Here is a 26750-nt window from a genome sequence, read left to right as displayed (position 1 = left end):
TAGGTATGAATAATTTCATGATGTTTTAATGCTATTTGTAGTAACGTTACCAGTATTATTTACAGAGTTACACTCGTACAATTTTTATGTTGGCACGGCTCATTCTTCCAACTTAGATCTAGAGACGATCTGCTAGGTAGAGTTAAAGTGGTCTTCATTAATAAAAAAAAAAAAAATAGTGATCGAGACGATGTATTTTGTTCGTCATACCAACGGATATATGGTTTTCTGAGAAAAGTCGTGAATTATGAAAAATTGTAAGTCAGTTTATACGGCGGTTGAAACATTGAAAATGAGAAGTGGATAATTAAAAATAAATATCTCATAAATATATCCATTTTATGTTTGTAGAATCTGGACAGTACGCAAAATGAAAGAAACTGACAGAACTATTTGGAGAAGATGTAGTAACGCACAGTTTTTATTATCGACTTCTTCTGAGGCAAAAATGTTGTGAATTATTACATTTGGGTTTTAATAAAGCGTCAGTAAAGATATGCATCAACTTCCACCGTGTTCCAGCGCAACCTTGTGTTCGTTTCGTTCCTGAACGTCGGGAAAAGATCCTCTCAAACACAGCACAACGTTGGATCAGTCCCTCAGTTTTAGTCACTGATGAGGAACCAACAGTTCGTTAAAATATTAAATGACTATCTAATTGATGGACGAAACTATACTACCTAGTTGAACCTTCACGGTTAAGGTGTACTGACCAACCGGTGGATTTCCTTATTTCACGGGTCGTGGCTCCTGTGACAGTGATCATGTGGCCTTTATTTTGGTACCAAGTTGATTGAGCCATGCAAACAAATTACATATATACTAAAAAGTACTCAGATTCGGGGCGGACCTGCAGAAACATTCACAAAATATTTTTTTGTGTACATACAAGAGTAATCAAATCACGGACAGTCACGAGCAAGCTGTATACGGCGTGGTGTCTTTTGACAGTGAGGAGTATTGGCGGATTACGCCGTGGCTGTTTGCGGTCAGTGTGGTCCATCTAGACACGCGGCACCGCATTTCCGGTCAGCGAGTCGGCAGCGGAAGCTACGTGGATGACTAGGTGGATTCGAGGGCACGACGGTCCGGGAAGTGGCGAAGGAAAGTCCGGCGTCCGCTGGTGACGTGGACTTCGGATGCAATCGCGCAGAGTCGGCGCCACACAAGCAGAGTTAAGCGGCTTCGGGCACAATGAGATTGTGCGTGTGGCGGTGTTCGCCACGTTGTCGTGTTGAGAGATAGAACGAGCTCCGTTGATGATGATTATGATTATGATGATGGTGATTATGATGATGGTGATTATGATGATGTTGATGATTATGATGATGTTGATGATTATGATGATGTTGATGATTATGATGATGTTGATGATTATGATGATGTTGATGATTATGATGATGTTGATGATTATGATGATGTTGATGATTATGATGATGTTGATGATTATGATGATGTTGATGATTATGATGATGTTGATGATTATGATGATGTTGATGATTATGATGATGTTGATGATTATGATGATGTTGATGATTATGATGATGTTGATGATTATGATGATGTTGATGATTATGATGATGTTGATGATTATGATGATGTTGATGATTATGATGATGATGATGATGATTATGATGATGATGATGATGATTATGATGATGATGATTATGATTATGATGATTATGATGATGATTATGATTATGATGATGATTATGATGATGATTATGATGATGATTATGATGATGATTATGATGATGATGATGATTATGATGATGATGATGATTATGATGATTATGATTATGATTATTATGATTATGATTATGATTATGATGATTATGATTATGATTATGATGATTATGATGCGACTACTAATATGCAAGGCACAGGACTCCACATTGCGGTTTCGTCCACAGTTGACGAGACCTGTAACTTAAAGTCGATTACAGTTCGACTGTATCGTTGAGCAATGGTTGAGGAGTGCGACAATTCCGAAAGATAAATAAAAAAGATGATTTTATGAGAAATGCAGATACAGGCCGCAACTGGACAATGAATTAAATACAATGGTGACAAGATCGAAAAATTGTGCCTGACTGGGACTTGAATCCGGATATCTCGCTTTATGCGAGCGGCCGCCTTGACCGTTTCGGCTATCCGGACACGCTTTCCGTCCCAAATTCTCAACTTTCGCAGCTTTACTTGATACTCTCAAGAGTTCGGACATAGTGTGAATCCGGCCTGAAGTGACCATTACCTTCATGGCGCATATATGTTATTTATATGTGTGATTTCTGTTCTGTCGGACGTGTCCGACATGTAGGAAAAGCGTGTCCGGATAGTCGAAGCGATTAAGGTGACCGCTCGCGTAATGCGAGATATTTCTCTTAAAATATATATACAGTCGCTGTATCAAAAATGGTTTTATATCTAATTGCTTGGAGTCCTATACACTACTATCCAAGCAGGAAACCAGATAGATGATCTGAAGCAAGCGATGAGTGATTCCGGAAACGTTTACTTATCAAAAGAGCGTCCAACTTCTTCCTAAAAAAATCTTACAATGTCGGTTTTACGTGTCGCGTAATGGATTAGTCGCTGAGTGTTAGGCTACAAGGCTCGGACGTCGGCCAGCGGATTCCATCAGGGCCTGGAGCTTTGTTCGGTTTTAACGATTTCAGCTGTTTCTTAACAACACTGGGTCGTAGGATTTTTCTACGGCAGTTTATCTTTTGGTGGTGCTTCGTGAAAAATGGCAAGCTGCACCACCTCAAGGTATGTGTGTAAGTATTACGATATGACAGTGACCAGTAAATAAGCTCAATGGACTAATATTTTGTCACCCGCTTTAAAGGGTGCACAGATCGCTCTGTAGCGTTGTAGATTATCAGACGGCCATGTGATCTTCCTCCACAGACGTAAGGCATAGCACTGAAGTGGTGTGTATGCGCTTTTCGGTTCTATGGAAGCAGTGCAGTAAGATGGTTCGCCGTGGGGACGAGAAAGAAAGAGCAAAAGGAACTATCGTGTCTGATGGTGCTCATCACGACACCGTGAATGAAATCTCCCGATCTGTTGGTGTATCCCACCGTGTCCACAAGGAATGGCCTACTACTCGCAACCAACTTTTTGTCCAATGTACTTAACCCTGGTGTTCAAACAAACTTCTAAGCTTGTGACTGCTTTATGTATACCTTTAACATAAACATGTTCAGGCATTTTCCAACGGCCTTGCCGCAGTGGTAACAACGGTTCCCCTCAGATCACCGAAGTTAAGCGCTGTCGCGCTAGGCTAGCACTTAGATGGGTGACCATCCGGTCTGCCGAGCGCTGTTGGCAAGCGGGGTGCACTCAGCCCTTGCGAGGCAAACTGAGGAGCTACTTGATTGAGAAGTAGCGGCTCCGGTCTCGGAAACTGACATACGGCCGGGAGAGCGATGTGCTGGCCACATGCCCCTCCATATCCGCATCCAGTGACGCCTGTGGACTGAGGATGACACGGCGGCCAGTCGGTACCTTTGGGCCTTCATGGCCTGTGCGGGAGGAGTTTAGTTTCTTTTTAGATCAGACATTTATTATTCGAATTATTCGTCCCTCATGTGCCGAATCTATAGTGAAGGGCCCGCATCTCGTGGTCGTGCGGTAGCGTTCTCGCTTCCCACGCCCGGGTTCCCGGGTTCGATTCCCGGCGGGGTCAGGGATTTTCTCTGCCTCGTGATGGCTGGGTGTTGTGTGCTGTCCTTAGGTTAGTTAGGTTTAAGTAGTTCTAAGTTCTAGGGGACTGATGACCACAGCTGTTAAGTCCAATAGTGCTCAGAGCCATTTTTATAGTGAAGGAAAACAATTTTACTAAAATTATAGCGACTGAATGCACAACAAACAGAGCAGCATACCGTTTCACAAGACGTAGCGTCATCTTACAGATCATGAATAAGACACTGAAGCTATTAGTAAATGTTTTAGAAACACCAGATCACTTCCGCCCACGAAGTAACCTAAGTCACCGTTGCTAACAGTGCGATACAGGACAATAAAGTGAAATATAACGAGCCCTAGACCTGTTGGTCGGGAAACTAAGTCATCTTCCTATGCCGATAAAAACTTTCTCACCCCAGTGACAAGCAGGTGAAATTGTCATACTTTGTCTACTTTCCCTATTTGTTGTGGTGTGGAATAGCACTGAGCGAGCTGGTGAATTTTTTTTGACATACAGCCAAGCGGAAAAAATCATTTGTCTAGTTCAGTGATCGGGTGGTAAAGTGTGCAGAATGTAACGCAAATTGAAATTTTTGTAGACTTGATGGCTCCTCATGTATTTGCCAGAGTGCAAACACAAAGGCTTGGTGTCCAGTCTCCGGTAGACCATGTTAGTTTTCTTATGTCAGTAACTTTCACCACTGGAATAAAGGGCAATTTGCTTCGCGTCTCAGATGGCGAGATAAACTTGTAGGCCTTCTAGTACTATCAGCGTGAACTGGGCTCACAGGGCAGAGGAAACGAGGGCTGGCCATCTGGAATACATCCATGTCCGGCGAAGCACTGTGGAATCCAAAACCACTCTCGCTTTGCTTTTCGTGTAAATGTAAAAATTTAAAAGCAACGTGTTCTGCCCTACATTTTATACTGGTATTTCAAACAGTCACACTTTGAAAACATTTGTAGCTGTATAATTCCTAGCCTCCGTGGTCTCTTGAGTTGTCGGAGCCTCGAGAAGAGAAATGAAAGTTGGGGGTGTGATTCTACCACTCCAGCTGATAAAGGAAAGAGAGCAACAATCATACGTATGCTTTTTAGACACATATTGCATACATCTCGAAAATTTAGTTGAGCTGGCTAGACGGCGCCGTAAACGGAAAAGAAAAACGAAATGAAAACTTATATTTTTATGATCAAGAGGTTTTAGCGTATTAGGAAAGTTTATTTTAACACGGTATATTATTTGATTTTTAAACCGGTTACTGCGTTATATTGTCAGTAAATAATCTATTAGTACTACACCGCAGCAATTTAATTGGATTATTCCAATAAAACACCGATCTGTACGTACTTGTTCGGTAGCAAGTAAGCTACTGAACCGTTATATGACTGATGAAAGACCGTAACATCTAGTGCAGTCAATTTAATAAACAAAAAATGTAAAACCTACGTCTAGAGCTACTTGCCTATACATATCTATATTTAGTTACGTACAATCGCTTAAATCCCAATATAAATAAATGTGATCAGGGTGGTTACAATTAAACTTTCGGTACTTGAGAGGGCCCCATGAAAAACGCGTGATCGTAGAAAACTGAAACTTTGTAGAAACATTTGTGAGGAGATGCAGAAGAAAAATAACAAACTATTGAAAGAAACACGTTTTCATTCCCACATGAGATGGTAACATTTGTTAATTACTCACCATGTTTACGCTCCAGTTTGCAAACGTTGCTCATTGTGACGACAGCCTGAAACTGCACTAGAGATTGCCATTTCTCAACTATTCACAGCACTTTTCGAACGATGAACCATGGAATCTTCAACTGTCAGACACAGCTCGTGTTCTGCTTCAAGATTGCACATTACGTCCCGTATTGTTAGCCATGGCAACAATAACTTCTTCAGCAGTTTGTGGCGCAATTGGCCGTCAGCCTGTCCCAGGAGCAGTTTCCAAAACGCCAGTTAATTCGATCTTCCGAATCATGTTAGCCAAATCCGGTGCGGAAAGAGGACCGCTCCTTATTCATTTAATGCGTCAATATTCACGAGAAGCAGCAAGACCACTGCTGTTGTTTGGATAAAACAACTTCACGTGCAAAGTCCAGCTCATCTTGTCCAGACCCATGTTGAGTCTCTGCAACTGTAATTCACACTGATGCTTGTGTTTCAACCCTACCAGTGCCAGCGCCTAACGACTAGACATGATACTACAAACAACGCAAATCCTACAGCGCACAGTCTGCATATCATTCCTGTAAAGTTAGGTACCCATGCGGTACATTTTTTTCCGTCTATACTGCCTCAAGTAGTGAAAGTTTAATTAGAGCTCCCCAGTATTCAACGTAGGCAGTTCCTAGGGCCTATTCGTGTACGATGCAGTGGTGCGGAGAGAAGTCGCAAAGCTAGCAAATCGTTGCGACACGATAGCTGTTAGAATAGTAAGATGACACGAATAGAACAGGGGAGAATATCTCAACTATTTCTGTGAAGTACTATCCGTTGTGCACTGTACAGTGGCTTACAGAGTATTTATGTAAATGCAGATTTAAGCCCGTGATGCACATCCAAATCTAGTAGCAGACATTACAAGACAGGCATTATGCATCACGATGTGGCTTACTGTTCAAATGTCTTGAGTTCATACTCCTAGAAACTCGACCAGCAAATTGTTTCATCCTATAAATCACTAGCGGAAACGCGAAGTTAAAATTAGATATATGTTATAAAGACAGCCATCAAACGACTAACTTGACATTTTTCTTCAACAAATTTCATGTAAAAAATAAACTACCTTAAGGAAAAACAGCAACTAGTTATTAGCTGGTAGGTGTTTTTATAATGCATCTCCTAATACAGCCACGAGAGTGACATCTAGTGATAAAATAGCTTTAAAACTCGTTTTACTTCAAGAAATACAGCAATCATAAATTTTACATACTTTTATTTAAGCCAAAACGCGTTTCGGTGGTACACCGACCTTCAGTTGGCGTAATACGTATTTATGTCTTCAATTCGTACAGACATAGACTGCAATTTGGATGCAGCAGCTGTCCTGTGTAAAATACTATTGCACTTCGCGAGTTGCATATTTTCAGTATATTACTCATTAGATGAACTTACCTTCAATTCTGCTTGTTTTAGCTCCAATCCTCGCATTTATAACCATAGCACAAACACTTTTTCCTTGTACGTTGCACAAAAACAGTGCTTTAACCGCCATGTTGCCGACTGACAAGTTTGTTTGCATCGAAAAATAATGGTTTTCGTCAAAGTTCCATTATTTACGAAGTGCGGTAGTGATTGGATAACTAAAATATATTGAATATTACAAATATGATACAGTACATTTACTCTATCCACGTTCGATGAATTTGACGTATTGGAGTTAATTCATGATGAATAAAGGCAGAGCAGCCGGCCGGAGTGGCCGTGCGGTTCTAGGCGCTACAGTCTGGAGCCGAGCGACCGCTACGGTCGCAGGCCCGAATCCTGCCTCGGGCATGGATGTGTGGGATGTCCTTAGGTTAGTTAGGTTTAATTAGTTCTAAGTTCTAGGCGACTGATGACCTCAGAAATTAAGTCCCATAGTGCTCAGAGCCAATAAAGACAGAACAGCTACCGAGCCAGGTGGCGCAGTGGATAGCACACTAGACTGGCATTCGGGAGGACGACGGCTCAAATCCGCGTCCGGCCATCCGAATTTGGGTTTTCCATGATTCCCAAAATCGCTTCAGGCAAATCCTGAGAAGGTTCCTTTGAAAGGGTACGGCCGACGTCCTTCCCTAATCCGATGGGACCGATGACCTCGCTGTTTGGTCCCCTCCCCCAACAAACCAACCAACCAGGAGAACAGCTGACATACCTGGTGCAGAATTACTATTTACAGTGGATGGTCTCATATTGGGTATGACAACATAAATATATGGTCTTGTATTTACTTATTATTCAAATGGTTCAAATGGCTCTAAGCACTGTGGGACTTAATATCTGAGGTCATCAGTCCCCTAGAACTTACAACTTCTTAAACCAAACTAACCTAACGACATCACACACATCCATTCCCGAGGCAGGATTCGAACCTGCGACCGTAGCAGCAGCGTGGTTCCAGACTGAAGCGCCTAGAGCCGCTCGGCCACAGCGGCCGGCATTTATTACTAGTATTATGTTTTTTTTTCACAACTGTCCCTTACGGGGGACATCGTTTGGTTTACCGATGGGTCGAAAACAGATAAAGGCGTTGGAGCAGGGTTGTACGGGGTTAAGCCAAGACTGGAGAGCAGCATCTCTCTAGGGAAACTGGCCTCTGTATTCCAAATCGAAATTTCTGCAATCAGGGCATGTGTGGAGGAGAATATGAGTAGGTGCTACAATGATCGTAGCATCTACATCTATTCAGACAGCCAGGTAGCCCTGAAATCATTGGCAGCTCCTGCAACGAGATCTAAGATTGTTGCAGATGGCCACAGGGCTCTGGTGGAGCTAGGGGAAAACAATAGGGTGTACCTAGTGTGGGTCTCTGGCCACTCAGGGATCTGTGGCAATGAACAAGCCGATAGATTGGCTAGGATGGGGGCAACAACTCCATTTATTGGACCGGAACCTGTCTTGACAATCACCAAGGCTATGATCAAATTAGAACTACGGAACTGGCTTAGGAAACAGCACGTAGGATATTGGACCAAGGTCCATAAACAAAAACATGGTAAGGTAATGATGCCCAAGCCATGTTTTAATAGAAGCTCTGTAATCCTGGGATTGAACAGGAAAGAGATCAAACTCAGGACTGGACTGATGACCGGCCATGGGAACTTCAAAAAACACCTACACAAAATGGGTGTAATGGAAGAGGACCCTAAATGTAGGATCTGTGACGAGAGTGAAGAAACTGCATCACTCCTATCTTTGAATGCATGGCATTGTAGAGTAAAAGATACAGAATCTTCGGGACAACTAGATCTGAAGAAATTGTGTCTAACAAAAGCTGGTAGAGGGACTCCTCGCACTATTTAAGGGCACTGGTTGGCTTTACTAGATATATAGTGAGCGATCCCGCATAATAAACCTAGTTTCGGTGCCGGCAGTGGCGGAATAGACCTAAGCTGCTTTAGCTCTCCTATTAAAATCAAATCAATCACAACTATACTTGATGTGTGGTGTGGTTGTATTATGGTCGTTTAGTATAAACATTTTGTTGGGTAACATTTAGTTAGAATTTCAGTTGGGGATGCACATATGTGAGAATAAATGTCAGTTTCTTCGAGTAGGTTCATTCTTTTACCTTTGTTCACCAAGTGAAGTACTTGTAGGTTATAATTAGTGTTGCTCACTCAGAGGCTTTCCCGAGCATTATACGCGTCTTGGAATCTGGACCGTAAAGGTGGGAAGTGACAGTAGTACAAAAAGCACCGTCGCCCATACACCGTAAAGTTCCTTGCGGATTGTAGATTAAGATGTAGAGTATGGACGTAAATGTTTTTGTAAGTAGTGCTACAGAACACGGTCTGTCAAGTAAATAATTTGTATTCTTGACTGAGGACGTTTTCCCGACGGTCCTCTCGGATGAAATGTGCGGAATACGTGCGTGACGATGGAGATGGGAAGGAGGTGGTCGGAAGAGGGTTGCGAGGGGTAGCGCGTGCGCGGTGGCGGGGCGACGAGATGCAGAATGGTTGTCGGTGGTGGGAGGCTGCGGCCTTCGGTGGCAGCGTGGGCCGCGCGGGCCCGGCCGGCCGCGTTGCCAAGTCTGGCGGCGCCCAGGTGCGGCATTCCTCGCGGACAGCTCACGCTGCCTCTCCAGCGCCGTTCTCCAGCATACGGCACCCAACTGCGGCAAATTTAGCGCGGCCCACACCGCTCCTCTCCAGAGGCGGAAACGCCTTCGCACAACAATAAGTAATAGGCAGCTGTGACACGGCAATACGTCGAGCAGTCCGCGGGCTCGTCAGAACATCTGGAACGTAGTAGAAACATCGAACATCGTGCACAGCTGGCCCCGTACCACTCAGCAGCTGCCCACAGCTCACCCGGGCCAGTCGGTGCTGTGTCCACGACGTACCAGATTGCTGAACACGATTGTGGCCGGGTGAGCGTAGGAGGTATGGAAACGCACACGTGTTCGTGAAATGTTCCTCCAACCAGTTTTGACGCAGTTAGGGAACGATGGGATGGTGTTTTCTCTTGCTTTGAAAGACCTAAGTCGAAACAAGGCCCCAGGAGTAGACAACATTCCATTAGAACTACTGACAGCCTTGGGAAAGCCAGGCCCGACAAAACTCTACCATCTAGTGAGCAAGATGGATGAGACAGGCGAAATACCCTCAGACTTCAAGAAGAACATAATAATTCCAATGCCAAAGAAAGCAGGTGTTGACAGATGTGAAAATTACCGAACTATCAGTTTAATAAGTCACAGCTGCAAAATACTAACGCGAATTCTTTACAGACGAATGGAAAAACTGGTAGAAGCCGACCTCGGGGAAGATCAGTTTGGATTCCGTAGAAATGTTGGAACACAGGAGGCAATATTGACCCTACTACTAATCTTAGAAGAAACATTAAGGAAAGGCAAACCAACGTTTCTAGCATTTGTAGACTTAGAGAAAGCTTTTGACAATGTTGATTGGAATACTCTCTTTCAAATTCTGAGAGTGGCAGGGGTAAAATACAGGGAGCGAAAGGCTATTTACAATTTGTACAGAAAGCAGTTGGCAGTTATAAGAGTCGAGGGACATGAAAGGGAAGCAGTGGTTGGGAAGGGAGTGAGACAGGGTTGTAGCCTCCCCCTGATGTTATTCAATCTGTATATTGAGCAAGCAGTAAAGGAAACAAAAGAAAAATTCGGAGTAGGAATTAAAATCCATGGAGAAGAAATAAAAATTTTGAGGTTCGCCGATGACATTGGAATTCTGTCAGAGACAGCAAAGGACTTGGAAGAGCAGTTGAACGGAATGGCCAGTGTCTTGAAAGGAGGGTATAAGATGAACATCAACAAAAGCAAAACGAGGATAATGGAATGTAGTCGAGTTAACTCGGGTGATGCTGAGGGAATTAGATTAGGAAATGAGACACTTACAGTAGTAAAGGAGTTTTGCTATTTGGGGAGCAAAATAATTGATGATGGTCGAAGTAGAGAGGATATAAAATGTAGACTGGCAATGGCAAGGAAAGCGTTTCTGAAGAAGAAAAATTTGTTAACATTGAGTGCAGATTTAAGTGTCAGGAAGTCGTTTCTGAAAGTATTTGTATGGAGTGAAACGTGGACGATAAATAGTTTAGACAAAAAGAGAATAGAAGCTTTTCGAAATGTGGTGCTACAGAAGAATGCTGAAGATTAGATGGGTAGATCACATAACTAATGAGGCGGTTTTGAATAGAATTGGGGAGAAGAGGAGCTTGTGGCACAACATGACAAGAAGAAGGGATCGGTTAGTAGGACATGTTCTGAGGCATCAAGGGATCACAAATTTAGCATTGGAGGGTAGCGTGGAGGGTAAAAATCGTAGAGGGAGACCAAGAGATGAATACACTAAGCAGATTCAGAAGGATGTAGGTTGCAGTAGGTACTGGGAGATGAAGAAGCTTGCACAGGATAGAGTAGCATGGAGAGCTGCATCAAACCAGTCTCAGGACTGAAGACCACAACAACAACAACAACAACAACAACAACAACAACAACGTACAGGACGCACGCCGTTTTTTCTCGTCCTCCTCCTCTTCGTCGCGTTGTACCGTAGTCACTTTCTGCATTAATGTTCGCCAGCTGTTCCGATCCATGTCCCTCTCAGACGTAATATATCTGTCCATTGCTCCTTTGGTCTTTCTCGTGGTTCTGATCCATCCGAACTGTGGAGTACCGACCTTTCTATTGCCTTGTGCTGCTCTCTGTACATGGCAATTACCACCCAGTATGTCCCTCTCGCATCTAGCTGATAGGCACTTCGCTGTCCTGCAGTCTGATGGTGCTGTTTTTTATGCTGTCAAAGTTACTGGCTTAAGCCCGATTTACACGAGTGACTTTCTGGTCAAAATCGACTCCTCGAAGTGCGTGCGCCGTCCGTGCCTGCGTGTAAACCCACCACGGCTGGAGTGCGTTTATTATATCGATGATCTATAGATTGTGACAAGTGTGGAGGTCTAAATTTCCGAGTATGCCGGACCCTGCGCATGCGTAGAGGCAAGGGACTATGGCGGTGTCTGCTAACATCAGAAGTTATAACCTATTTCGGTCGAATTCACTCTTATTATAGAAACGCATTTTGTGCTTTCGTGTCAACTTAATTTTTATATCGGTTTCTTTGTTTTCGTGGCACATTGAGAAGTTACACAAGGTCGTAGTATTTTTTCCTACTAGTATTCTCCTAAAAGAGAGATGAAGTATCTGAAAGCGTAAGTATTTATGTTTCCCAGAGAAAATTCTAAACTATGCGTAAATAAAAACGTAAATATATAAACGTCTTTTAATGAAAATTATTTCAACAGTCAACAAGATACAAAGGATAAAACAAAAAGGCGCTATTTACTGCGTTCTACATGTTGTCTGATGGTTTGCAGGTATATATGTTCTTGAGTAAATAAGTGTATATGTTGTGAAATATTTGGATTACACATTTCCTATTATTTCAAATCTCAAGAATGTGAACAATTTACTACAAGACCTTTGACAAGAAATTCCACTATGAATTCTGCGTTCGTCATTGATAAACTCTATTGTCGTAGCTTGTTCCTACTTTTTGTTACCATATATCGTTTTTACCGTAAAAAGCGTAGTCCCTCCTAACCTCACTTTCACCATTCACGTGCCAAAATGCACAGCAAACAGCTCTCACAATACTGGAAATTTTGGTGCTGACTTGTAAACGAAAATTACTACTCAAAACAGACAAAATTCAGTACGAGAATAAAACGCCAGAGGGGCTGCAGTAGACGCACTTGTCTCGGGTAGTCTGTTGATACAAGAACGTCCAACGTGTAAAATTGGCTTGAAGGTGTGCCATCGGGTGCTCAGCTGAGCTATTCCTACTTTTAGGGTTCCGTGTCTCAATTGCTAAAAACGAAACCCTTAACCCTTATAGGATCACTTTCTTATCCGACTGTTAACGACACATTTTTCTCAGGAACGGGGAATGGGTGGGGGTGGGGTGGGGAATCAAGTTTCAAGTTGAAATTTACGCCACATGCCACATACTACTAAGGTGTACGGTATGTTGGCGATGTGAAAAATTTAAGCTTTTATGTCAATGCAATGCAGTCAAAACATACGCCCATGTACGTCGCGTGTTTCGATGCTTGCAAACACACCCATCAAAACCTATACAGCATTGCCCGTTTCCCTAGAAGCATGAAATTTAACAAGCAGAAAGGTTGCGTAGTAAAAGCGAAGGAAAATTTCGTAAAATTGTTTAATTTTAAGTATATGACATTTTTTTTGCCATTCGTTGTCCGTCCATGCGTCTGCTTACTGAAATGTGTGTGAAATTCTAAGATCTACGGTAACTTGCCGGTGTAAATAATTTAAGCTTCTAAGTCAATGAAATCACAATACACTTTTATAGAAGTATTTTGGTACTTGAAAAATCCTTCATGAAAACCTATAGATGAGCTATATAGGTACACGTCAGGCCTGGTGGTGTAGCGGTAAAGCGCGTGCATGGAAACTGAAAGGTCGCAAGATCGATTCTTCAGTCTTCGTTTTAACCTAGCCTTCACCTCTCAACGATGTGAGGGGTCGCCAGAAACAACATGTGGTTCGGATTCCACATGAAATTTTAGGTTCCTTTTCCCCGGTTTGATAACTGGGAAGGTTAGGGACGCACGACTCTCCGAAACAGCGTCCGCAAGAAATACTTACACCATTCATGCCATTGAGCCACACGAAATTATTATTATTATTATTATTATTATTATTATTATTATTATCTATATACACAATTAAGTTTGTACGGAAGCCTCAGAGTGCGGGTCCTACTTTTTTTATACACGGTGCTAACCTAATTAAGGAATATGTAGAAATCAAATTGTCGGAAAACATAATAAACCAGGGCAGAGATTTTGGTTTAAACAAGGCTTCATGAGATTTAGTCGGCTATCTCGTCGACCAGAAGTAGGAAACGCAAAGAGAATGTGGGTTCCACAATCGCTTTGCATGCGGGATTCCAGGTACCTATTGTAGTATGATATCGCTTTATGTAATAGAGCCAGGGATTTGCATGGTTCTCAAGTATTTCGAATTGTGAGCGTTTATATGCAGGAAGGATTTTTGGAATGAGTTACACTTTTCAGTTTATTTTCGAGAAAAGTGCCATGATAGAGCAGAAAATGTAAGTCACCTGCGATATTTATTGGCGACGGAATGTGGATGGATATGATCGGAAAGAAGATTCGTATACCTTTTATCGATTAGTGACGTACGAGGGAGTTCCATTGCATGCCATGTAAACATCTGCCGCACGAGAATATTTCCACCACCTTCCTGAACGGAGCCCCTTTGGCAAGCAGCATACATCGCGTCCCAGTCAGCAGCGCTTTTCCGCGAATGGAGAAACACTCCAGTACGCAGAGGCGCACGAGAAGCTCGGCACCTGAATAACTCCAGAGGCGGAGAGACCCACACGTCGAGCACTTACTATCTGGTCGCGATATCATATACTGATATCCAGCGTCTTGATATCCACGCACCGGTGACGCGTAGTTCACCGAATACGAGAGGAACGCGCCGTCTGCAACACATGAGCTCAAACTGCGTAAGGTCCACGAAGAAATTACATGACGTACAACTTGAATAAACAGCATAGTTCGGAACAAGTACACTGGAATGGGAAAAATCTGATTTTGAGAAATGATTTTTTTTTTTTTATCTAGACGAACTGTCCCTCTGTTTGACACTTTTTGTAGTTCGCGTCGTGTGAACCTGACAAAGTTTGATACTACTTCCCTTATTTATTTATTTATTTATTTAACCTGATCAGATTAGGGCCATCAGGCCCTCTCTTACACTCTCTTACATCGGACCAGTGTTCCACACCTGCAGCATTTCACACATCAGAGTTACATCATGGCAATAGTTTAAATAAGAAAATTAGATTACTCTAGTGACAATATGAATAAAGATTAAAGACTAAGACCTAATCAAGTAAATGCTGGCAGTATTTTTACAACAGGTGCTATACATACAAATTATGATAAAAGCAATATTAATAACAGTAAAAAAATCAAATAATAATGACAAACATGTGAAAAATTGGCAATAGTAATGAAGATTTGTGCAGACGTACATTAATATCTTGGTGTGTAAAGTAATGAGAATAGCGAGTTTTCGGGGAAGGGAGATTTAAGGAGGGGGAAAGAGGGAAGTAATGAGGTGAAGTGCATTCATACAGAGGAAGGCATTACTGTTGCTTAAGTAGATACGTCATTAACTGTTTTTTAAGTTCTCTAACATAACGAGGGAGGTTATTCCAGAGTCGGGTTCCCGCTACTGTAAAGGACTTCGAGAAGGTGACTGAGCGATTCAGTGGAACACAGGATTTTATTATGATGGGAACGTGTGTTTCTGTCATGTTGTTCCGACATAAGCGTTAAGGACGAGGAGAGATATGAGGGACAGTGTACATTTATGAGGCAGTAGATGAGACAGAGTGTATGGAAATCTCTGCGTTTCTCTGCACGCAGCCAGGACAATTTTGCATATGCTGGTGAAATGTGATCAAAAAGTCGAACGTCACATATATCGGACGCAGGCATTCATGACCAGTTACAGACATCGCGAATTTTCCTGAGAGAAGCCTTGTAGGATAATATCGCAGTAGTCAGATCAACGTAGAAAAAAGTACTGGTTGTGTTAGATGGGATGAGTTGGTTTAAAAAAAAAAAAAAAGCTTCCGAAAACACATCCAAGCTGCCCAATGGACTAGGCGAATCGTCAGTTGCCTTTGAGAATCCACCCACATCTTACAATTTTCCGTGTGTGGTGAGGTAAGGTTTCACGCATTTGACTGTACGCTTAGTTCCGTTTACGTGCTGAAAAAATGCAATTAAAAAGGTGAGACGTGAGTTGTTAAACTGCAGAGCGCATACTGAGACGCGTCATGTGTCTGTTAACGGGACTGTACTGGAATAGAAGTGTGGATCAGAATCATACGTATAAGTATTTTTCAGTCTCGGACACGTTTCATTATAATAGGACTTCTAGATATTTAGTAATATGAAATATTTGCTTCTTAGTGTCCCACTTAATCTTGACGTGAAATAATGGAAACAGTCTGGTCTTTGGACTGAGTACCACACTAGATCTACAGTGTGCGATACAAACTTCATGTATAAGTAATTTTCGTAACTTTTTATTTGAAGGAGGTATGACCCGACAATACAGTCTGTTACTTACCTTACAGTTCTGTCCTTGCATTCTGTATGACGACATCCTGGCTATATAGTAGCTATGTCGTTATGACAAACTATAACAGCAATGACTTGGCATATCCAGTTCCTAGACAAGCATCCATCGTGATGAGTATTACGTAATTTGGAAGTTGTGAAGTGATCGATTTTAAACCTTGCAACTTTTCTAATTGACATTACTTGTGTATGTGTGTGTGTGTGTGTGTGTGTGTGTGTGTGTGTGTGTGTGTGTGTGTGTTTTGCTCAAGTATGGTTCACAATTTGTGCTAGACATGCTGTGTAGGCAATGAGTTAATTTTAATTTGAATCCTATGGTCAAGTGCACTGTAATTACTTCATGATCGCTTCGAAATGTCTCTCTATAGTTTAGTGATACGTGTACATTCTTCTAAATATACGTAGCGCATTATTTACCTGTGTGTAATATTTGTAGCATTAAAGTATCGCGTGTTTGTCTCCCTCATCCCAAATGCTGCTCCCCCTCTCTTCCCCTCTCTCTTTTTCTTTTCGTTCTCCCTCCTTCTCTCTCTCTCTCTCTCTCTCTCTCTCTCTCTCTCTCTCTCTCTCTCTCTCACACACACACACACACACACACACACACACACACACGAACCAATAATCCCAGCGCGTTGACCAAGCTAATGCGAAAATTTTTTATTATCGAGTAAGCAGGGCGAAGGGGGGGGAGGGGGAGGGGGAGAGGGGGAGAGAGAGAGAGAGAGAGAGAGAGAGAGAGAGAAGGGAGCGGGGGAAGGGTCGTCGTTTGGCTTGTGTATATATGGCGCCAGCGCAGAGCGCTCCCCTACTTTCTGGAGTGGTGGGAAATGCGATATGGTGTGCCCTCCCTGTCGTGTGCAGGTAAATCCGCCTGCTAAGCCGCTAGGCCTAGACAGGGGGAAGCCGCACCGCTGCTTGGTCAACACGTTCCGAGCTTGCCACCAGCGTTTGCTTCGAGAGTTGTCGGGTCATAAGTCGGCTTCACTTTATCTGTTTGGGAACGACTGTTATCGATGCGTTTGTATACTTGCGCCGTAGTCTCAAGCTTTGACTTCGGTTGATACACTATCCTAATATGTAACGGTCATTTCAACTACATGTTTTTCGCAGCTCTAATTTTTCCGAATTTGAAAACAATATTACTGTTTAAAACAGCAGGAGGATAAGACGCCCAATTTTAATCTTTATTTTTTAGCCCCGTCCTAAAAAGGGTCCTCGTTAGCACAGTTCTCACCACAGAGGATTATTTCTATTTCCACAACACCCAGCTGTCATTTCTGCCTTTCAGTCCTAGTTTTTGATATCGTATATCCTTGAACATGCAGCAATCTCTTAAATATATATTGTCGAGACAGTAACATAACACGTCAGTCACTTTTATAATAGTTAACTTTTAAGTGAATGCTATTTTTAGTTTCACTTCATATCTAGATTTATCAAGATTTTTTATTTTTTTTAACAGATCTGAGGTGATTGGTGGTGACAGCTGAAACCGGTAATTTTGTATGATTTTTGTCTATAAATAATACATATTTTAAAATGAACCTTATTACGGAATACTTTTCAGTTACGACATAATGTCTTAATGTAAAATAATTCCCGAATTTAGTTTTCATATTGTTGTGTACTTGAATTGTAGAAGCTGTGTGTGTGTGTGTGTGTGTGTGTGTGTGTGTGTGTGTGTTTCAATTGAGACGATGAACATAACGAAGTTACCTTTTTATTTCGTTTATCGTATCATGAGAAATTTGGAAATATACAATGACAGTGTTCATGAAACTATTCTTACTTGCATCTAATAATAATAATAATAATAATAATAATAGTAATTGTTATTATTATTATTATTTCAAGAATGGATTTCCATATCAGACTTTTATTAGTGATTGCTCCGAACAAGAAGGAGGAGGAGGATAAGGTATTCCTTCAAGTTATTAAGCTATCACTGTTCACGGAAGCCGTTTCGCATCTGATCCCATAGCACTGACTGACATTACTGACAAGCAAGCACGGTGCTGTTTCTTCCACAAATAATTACTCGCACATTCCCGCGAATAAATCAGATCATGAATCACGCAAACCCCATAAACTGACGTAATACCAACTTCTCATCAGCAGTTTCGCATATTCTTCTAACAATTTATTCGGGAACCCAAACAACGACTCCCTGTTCACATATTATACGCTGAAACTGACACTCGGAGCGGTGCTTGATGGGAGCGACCCATAATGGTATTTCCTCCCACATAACGGTCGCTCCCATTAACCACCGTGCCGATGTCAACTTAGTTTGCGCAGACAGCAGATGCGCGTAGCCAGCAGCGCTTGGGCACTGGTGACGTCAAATAGCAGGACAATGCCCCCGCCAGAGAAAATGCGCACTGTCCATTGGAAGATTCAGAAACCAGCGATATGTAAGGAGTAAGACTTACTACGTCACAACACCAAAGTCAGCAAAATTCCTCTCAAAGTTCCATTCGGAACACTGTCTCGAATAAAAACTGTTAAATATAGGAAATTTGCAGCCATTCCCGTTCTCAAGAGAGTTCTGTAGACTATCGGGTGCTGATGACCTAGCAGTTCAGCGCTCCAAACCAAATAGTCCTAACATCATAGCAAGTAGCCTGTACCTATGATATCACACATACCTCTCTCGTTTCACGTGCAAGAATACGAAATATTTCACAATTCACCTACACGCACATCTGGTTCTTGTTCATTCTCTTATTCCGTCTTTCTGACGACAATACAAAATGTGCTTTAGTAACGGTTACTCAGACATAAAAAAATTTGATTCAGCTTAGCAATGATGGCAATGCAAGTAATTTTTCAAATGAAACTTCCTAGCAGATTAAAACTGTGCACCGGACAGAGACTCGAACTTGGGATCTTTGCCTTTCGCAGGAAAGTGTTCTACTAGTTCGGAAAGTTCCGCAGGAGAGCTTCTGTGAAGTTTGAAATGTAGGAGACGAGGTACTGGCAGAATTAAAGCTGTGAGGACGGTTCATGAGTTGTATTTGGGTATCTTAGTCGGTAGAGCACTTGCCGAGAAAGGCAAAGGTCCCGCGTTCGAGTCTCGTTCGTGCGCACAGTTTTAATCAACCAGGAAGTTTCATATCAGCGCACTCTTCGCTGCAGAGTGAAAATTTCATTCTGGAAGTTGTCGAATAATTATAAGTTAATTCTACAAAATTAACTGCTGTAGAAAATTCATAGTAACTGGAAAAGGCTATCGACATGGAATCACAAATTCTCGTTAAAAGCTGTCAATGACGTCGCACTTGACACGCAAAAAGCAGACAGCAAGGTCTGGTACTAAAGAGGCGTCGTACTTGAAGCACATTTTATGGCTTGCGTTCCTGAAAATGCCATACGTTTTTCACGGTTCTTAGCCTATAGTCCGGCAGGCTTGCACGTGATAAAAACGTGAATGCTCACGAGTATATCTGCACATGAACGCGACCGCTCGCTTGTCGTTCTGAAAAAGAAGTGATATATTTTAATAGGTGGCGAAAAAACTTAAGTTAACAGGTTATTTTTAATTTGCAACTAAAGGATCTGTATGTCGTACCTCATTCAAAAACGAAATAATAAAAGCAGCTGGTGAATTGTTCTGAGGAACACCTGTCCAACATGATGTTGACCGGATGGGCACTTAAAAGGAAATTTTGCGGTGTACTTCGGGGCGAACAGTAGCAATTAGTTTAGTGATAAGTACAAATGATTCATGAAAAATTGCTACTAGAAATAAATGATGCAAAACATCGTTCCTGCTGGAGACAAGTTGCATTCGAAATGCCAGGAACGTAGTAACTTATGTTTACATAATAATAAAGCTATTAAATAACTTTTTTCCGAATGTAAGCTTGTGTAGAATGTTGTGGCGTAATAAATCGTACTCCTTATACATCGCTGGTTGCCGGCCGCTGTGACCGAACGATTCTAGGCGCTTCAGTCCGGAACCGCGCTGGTGCTACGGTCGCAGGTTCGAATCCTGTCTCGGGCATGGATGGGTGTGATGTCCTTAGGTTAGTTAGGTTTAAGTAGTTCTAAGTCTAGGGGACTGATGACCTTAGATGTTAAGTCCTATAGTGCTTAGAGCCATTTGAACCATTTGGTAATAAGAGTGAATGAGGCTCGTCATTGTTAGGGACTGTGTTGCGTGACTAAAGGACAATAAAACGAGGTAATATGATCTGTACTCCTATTATTTAAAAGTTTCATTTTTCATTTCATGATTGAGGAACTTCACTAGTTGACGAGAGTAAGAGAAATACGTTAGTTTTAGGCGACACGGGCAGGTTTATATAGCAACAAAGCTTGTTCTCTCTGTAAGGCTTCCATGCTCGAATCCGACAGCTGCAAAGTTAAGGAACTAAATACGTTAGAGCTGTGTACCAAATAGGCCCCAGCAAGCATACGTGCATTCTTAGAATAACCAGACTACTATCATCACGAGGTGTTCAAACCACCAGTCAGCTAAGCTTTATGCGATGTTTTTTTTTTTTTTTTTTTTTTTTTTTTTTTTTTTTTTTTTTTTTTTTTTTTTTTTTTTCTGGAGAATTCTTCTGCGTTCATGCGTCGCCATAAACGTCGTTCAGCTGTTCACCCGTTGCTTGTGTGTCCACTTTCTATGCGTAGCTATGTATTACAAGGATTATTCATTTTATGTGTGTAACGACCTTGCCAAGAATCCGCAGATGACGACTCGTAAGTCGATCCCGAAACGACTGCAAGTAATATGCATGATTGACGGACGCCCAGAATGTGGGCTGCCATTGTTCGGCGAGGCGGTAACAGAAGCTGGGGATATATTGCAGTGCTCCTGTGCGGGAACAAGCCGGCGGGGCTGCAGCGTTCGTGAGCAGAGTGCGCAAGCTGACCGTGTCGCAATAGACGGCGCGCTTGCCTGCACGCCCATGTGTGGACTGCCGGCGCCGTGGGAACGCGCCAATGTCAGCCCAGCTAATCTTTCTCTGCCTCGCTGGCAGTGTGTTTCGTCTCGTGTACTGCCATTTCCTTCGTAGCACACTGACCCCTTCAACAGATGACCAAAGGTCCAGGTGGCGTGTCCTCGCTTTCTTCAGGTCTGCGGAGCCTGCAGATTTACTTAGTGCTGCGGTCAGGCTTCTGGGAGGGGCATTCAATAAGTAATGCAACGTCCGCCCCCGGTAGCTGAGTGGTGCCGCGGACTTTTTTTCAAAGTCAAATATGACATTCTGATGCTCCCTACGAAATGTCGTGGGTTAAATCTCACCGATATCAGCAAAAAAGCGCAAGCCTTATACCTTTCTACCACAAACAAACAATGGAAAGAACTACGTGGCACCCTTGCTGCACATTTGTTAAATGGAATAGCTCCTGTTGACATCAGTGCACCTATAAATGTCCAACACATACCCAACGAACTATACCACTTGAAATACTTTTTAGTGGAATATAGCTACATACAGGCAAGGATCCCTGAAAAATACATCATCAAAGTGAAAGAACTTTACAATAACTTGATGAAAGACAAACCCAGAAACGACGTAGAACAAAAGCATCCTTGTTATAACTGGGAAACAATATGGGAAAATATTCACTGCCGCAACGTGCCAACGTATGTCAGATTGACCTGGTATTTTGCTGTAAACAGGAAAATTACGACGAACTCTAAACTTCTCTATTCGATTGGCCGGCCGGCCGCGGTGGTCTAGCGGTTCAGGCGCTCAGTCCGGAACCGCGCGACTGCTACGGTCGCAGGTTCGAATCCTGCCTCGGGCATGGATGTGTGTGATGTCCTTAGGTTAGTTAGGTTTAAGTAGTTCTAAGTTCTAGGGGACTGATGACCACATATGTTAAGTCCCATAGTGCTCAGAGCCATTTGAACCATTCGATTGGCCGAGTCACCGCTGTGTACATGATGTAATATACCAGATACCGAAGAGCATAGATTGTTATGTGACAAGGTAAAAAGACATATGGCTCTACATAAGAGAAAAGATAGCGAGCGTCAGTAGAACTACGCCCAACGCCGTTACGCCTGCTGAATTTTTAAACCCTGACAGTATACCTTACCCTAAAACAAAACGAAACGCAATCAACTGGTTGAAAACCAAACGATGCATTACACCCTAACAAAAGAATCAAGCAAAAGGGAGGACTTCTGGGTATACCTTACAACTGAACATCACAAGTTGAAGTGTACTAAAAAATACAAAGCAAATTACGCAAATTTTTTAAATAAAACAATACTGGAACCAATAAAAGTGCGTAATTTACATTATCCATCCATGCATTTCGTATAATAGACGAATGCTTTGTGGTACAAAGTTGTACTACACGTAGCAGGAGGAGGATTTCCAACAGGAAGTAATCAGAGAAGATCATCAATATACACCAGTTAAGCCTATATGTATATATTACTTTGTTTTGCGGGAAGCATACGACACAGTGATGAAACTGGTATATACCCTTTATTTAGTTTCTTTCTTACCTTCCTTCTTTTCACAGGAAGACATATTTATGTTATTTATGTGTAAAATCAAGCAGCAGAAGCCTACTTTAATTCATTACCTTCCTGAAGAAGAGAATTTTACTTATCAGCAATAATGAGTTTGCTTGTTTCCGTTTTTCCACGCACGGAGAAAGAGAGTTATAGATGCAGTTACATTTCCGTAACAATTATGTGAATGCCTTCACAATGGAATTTACATTTATTTTTATTCAAGCCATGTTGCAAACTAAGGCAGCAGAAGAGGCACACTTAGTTTGTCGTTCAGAAGAAGCGCGCCTCCACATCATCAAGTTACATTCTCTCTTTAAAGGGCGGAGAAGCCTGGCCGAGGGGGCAAAAATTGGTGAGCGTAAAGAACGGGTTGAAGGGGAGGAGGGAGACGCGATTTTTATTTAATAAAAGGAAAAGAAAAAAAGATAATAAAATCCAAAAGAAAAAAGCGAAGAACAAACAAAAGAAAAAAAGTGTTCAGCGCGACAGAATGTCAATCCTGCGGGCCCGGGTTCGATTCCCCGCTGGGTCGGAGATTTTCTCCGCTCAGGGACTGGGTTGTCCTAATCATCATCATCATTTCATCCCCATCGACACGCAAGTCGCCGAAGTGGCGTCATATCGAAAGACATGCACCCGGCGAATGGTCTACCCGACAGGAGGCACTAGTCGTACGACGTCTACATTTAGTAATGCAACACATTTTTTTCTGAAACCAGGTTGGTTTTATTCATGATTCCAATACACCATATTATCCCCAGCTCCTTTGGCTACAAAACCCTATTGTTCAACATAATCCCCGATCAGTGAGATGGCCTTAGGCAACCTGACTGACAGGGCCTGTATGCCCACATGGTACGACTCTCCTGGTCGGAGCCAACATCTTGCTGGACCAATAACCTCCCCATCATCCACATACTGCTTCTCGTGGAGTGCATTCTTCATTGGGCCAAACACATGGAAGTCGGAAGGTGTGAATTCCAGGCAGTACGGTGGATGAGGAAGAACAGTCACAGTTTTGTGAGCTGCTCTCGGGTGCGCAAACCCGTGTAACGCCTTGTGTTGTCACGGGGAAGGAGAAGTTCGTTTTCATTTTTGCGGCGAGAACACGCTCAAGTCTTTACTTCAATTTCCTGGGGGTACCACAGTACACTTCAGAGTTGATCGTTGCACAGTGGGGGAGGACATCAAACAGAATAACTCCTCTAGAGTTTCAGAAGACGATCGGCATGATTTTACCGGCTGAGGGTGCGGCTTTGTACTTTTTCTTCGAAGAAAATGGTTCAAATGGCTCTGAGCACTATGGGACTTAACATCTGAGGTCATCAGTCCCCTAGAACTACTTAAACCTAACTAACCTAAGGACATCACACACATCCATGCCCGAGGAAGGATTCGAACCTGCGACCGTAGCGGTCGCGCTGTTCCAGACTGTCCTTGGAAGAAGAGGTGTGGCCCCACTCCATGGTTTGCTGTTTTGTTTCCAGTTCGAAGTGACGAATCCATGTTTCATCGCCAGTGATGTTCGACAAAGAGCAACGTGCAACCAATTCCTCACAGATGGTCGTTTGTTGTTCTTCATAGTCTTCTGTTAGGTGGTAAGGACCCCAGCAGGCACACACTTTCGAATGCGCCATCTGGTGGAAAAGTGTGTCAGCAATACTAACATACATCCAGCTGAGCATCGATGTGTTCGACTGTGATCCGTCGATCACCTCGAATGAGTGTGTGCACGTTCCAACGTTGCAGAAGTGACAGATGCGTGCGATCGGTACTCACGTGGAGACCGGACAGGTTTGCGCGATCTTGTTGCGACGATGACTGATGCCTCGCACAATGAGTCACCGTGCTTTTGTTCACTGCCATGTGTCTGTAGACATTCTGCAAACGCGTATGACCGAGCGGGGTGGCGCAGTGGTTAGCACACTGGACTCGCATTCGGGAGGACGACGGTTCAATCCCGTCTCCGGCCAACCTGATTTAGGTTTTCCGTGATTTCCCTAAATCGTTTCAGGCAAATGCCGGGATGGTTCCTTTGAAAGGGCACGGCCGATTTCCTTCCAAATCCTTCCCTAACCCGAGCTTGCGCTCCGTCTCTAATGACCTCGTTGTCGACAGGACGTTAAACACTAACCACCACCACCACCACCACCACCATCACCACCAAACGCGTATGAATATCTGCGCTGCTGTGGTTTTCCGCCAAAAGAAACTCAAAGACAACGCTGCCTGGAACGCTCCCCGTTTACTGACGTGAAGGCAACTTGCAGCGCTGCCACCTATCGGAACTTCATGAAACTAGAGAGACTGAAGCGGGAATATTCTATGTTGTCCCACAACAAATTCTGCATTTTTTCAATCGTAATTGACCGAGAAAGAACTGCGTTGCATTACTTACCGTATGCCCCTGGTACTTTCTTCCGATCCTTCATTTCCTCCTCCTACTTCTTTTCTTTTAGTGTTCCTTCTGGTTACTTTGCAACTAAAGTGACTAGTGTCCTTGTTGTCTTCAGTCCGAAGACAGGTCTGACGCAGCCTCTTCATCTCCGAATGACTACTGTAACCTACATCCACTTGAATCTCTTCGCTGTATTCAAGCCTTGGTCTCCCTCTACTGTGTCCTATCAATCAACCTCTTCTTTTAGTAAAGTACTGCCACAAATTTCTTCTCTCCAAAATTCTATTCAGTACTGCCGTATACCCATCTAATCTTCAGCATTTAGTAAAGTACTGCCACAAATTTCTTCTCTCCAAAATTCTATTCAGTACTGCCGTATACCCGTCTAATCTTCAGCATTTAGTAAAGTACTGCCACAAATTTCTTCTCTCCAAAATTCTATTCAGTACTGCCGTGTACCCATCTAATCTTCAGCATTATTTTATAGCACTGCATTTCAAAATCTTCTTTCCTCTTCTTATCTGAATGCTTATCGTCCACATTTCACTTTGGTACAAGGCTACATCCCAGACAAACAATTTCAGACAAGACTTCCTAACACATTTACATTCGATGTTAAAAAAATTTCTCTTCTTCAGGAGCGTTTTTATTGCCATTGCCAGACTAAATTTTATATCCTCTCCACTTACACAGTCGACATTTATTTTACTGCTCAGATAGCGATAGTCATTTACTTGCCTCAGGAGACCATATACTGGCTTTGACATCCCTCCGTGCAGAATCAGTGCATGTATCCATGCCAGGGTGATAAGTGGACACATACTGCCAAATTCTTCCTAAATTTCACTCGATTCTGTAATCACTGAAATAACGTCGCATCATCCGGCGAAGTTCCATTGCGTTTCATCCTCCCTTCTCGGTGCTTCACTTTTTTTTTGTCATGCGGTGTATGTTGTTTCGGTGTTAGAAAGTGTTGCTGCGATAGAGATCAAATTATGACCTACTCGTATATTGTAGTGCACAGCGAGCTAACTTGCGAGACAGGAAGATGATATATACCCGAATCGAATCTGCGTGGTGGATTAACGACCGGCCAGCCTCTGTGTCGTTTCTAGATCCGACGCTGCTTTAGGCAAGTGCTAGCCTGAATCCCAATTTGTGCCTCAGAAAATACAATAGTCAAACACTTAAGTACCATCATACGCAAACAAAATTTACGTCTGTCGCACTAATTTGCGAAGGTCGCATAACACTCGACTCTAATTTCAGAAGAACTGAGTTTGTGTTCCCGTCCAGCTACCTCGCGCTTCTTTCACTGCTAACAATGATATTTTAAAGTGGAAAAATGCCGAGTCGCATCGTGATTCGGAGTCGATGTTAAAATATAGGTCCCCCTGTAAGTGGCTGGATGCATTATTTCAAAGATCGGATGAAGGCAACGGCATACCACCTCCAGTTGGACCATGCCTCGTAAAGCGCTCTGCTCTTCAAACCAGCCTTCAGGCTGAGAAAACTTTTTTTTATGGTTTCGTACGTCAGTCGGTAAAAGCGGAACCCTTCTAGGATGACTTTCTTGTCCCTATGTCTGTCCCAGTGTTAAGAACCTATTCCTTCAGGAACGGGTAGAGGTAAGAAGTTCAAGTTTATATCAGTTACTCTCTTCCACAGCCTCTACGCGATGTGCAAAATTTAAGCTTCTGAGTCAATGCAATCAAAAGATCGGCCATTCAAGTCACAAATTTCATTAATTTCAGACTCAATCATCAAAACTTACAG

The 26750-nt window shown here is 42.7% G+C and overlaps 1 protein-coding gene across 2 annotated transcripts in view; it reads left to right on the top strand.

The window, feature by feature from the left end:
- The window catches only part of LOC124556856 (plexin-A4), a 973893-nt gene that overhangs the window by 64764 nt on the left and 882379 nt on the right, over positions 1 to 26750 (top strand). The window contains exon 2 of one of the 2 annotated variants that reach the window (XM_047130877.1): positions 17549 to 17581. The exons of the other annotated variant lie outside the window; for it this stretch is intronic. The gene's annotated coding sequence lies outside the window, so the exon portion shown is untranslated. The remainder of the gene's footprint in view (positions 1 to 17548; positions 17582 to 26750) is intronic. 2 annotated transcript variants of the gene reach the window in all.

This window comes from Schistocerca americana, chromosome X (assembly GCF_021461395.2).
Source record: "Schistocerca americana isolate TAMUIC-IGC-003095 chromosome X, iqSchAmer2.1, whole genome shotgun sequence".
NCBI classification, from domain to species: domain Eukaryota; kingdom Metazoa; phylum Arthropoda; class Insecta; order Orthoptera; family Acrididae; genus Schistocerca; species Schistocerca americana.
Note: the sequence above shows the minus strand (reverse complement) of the source record. Positions and strands in the feature narration are given on the sequence as shown.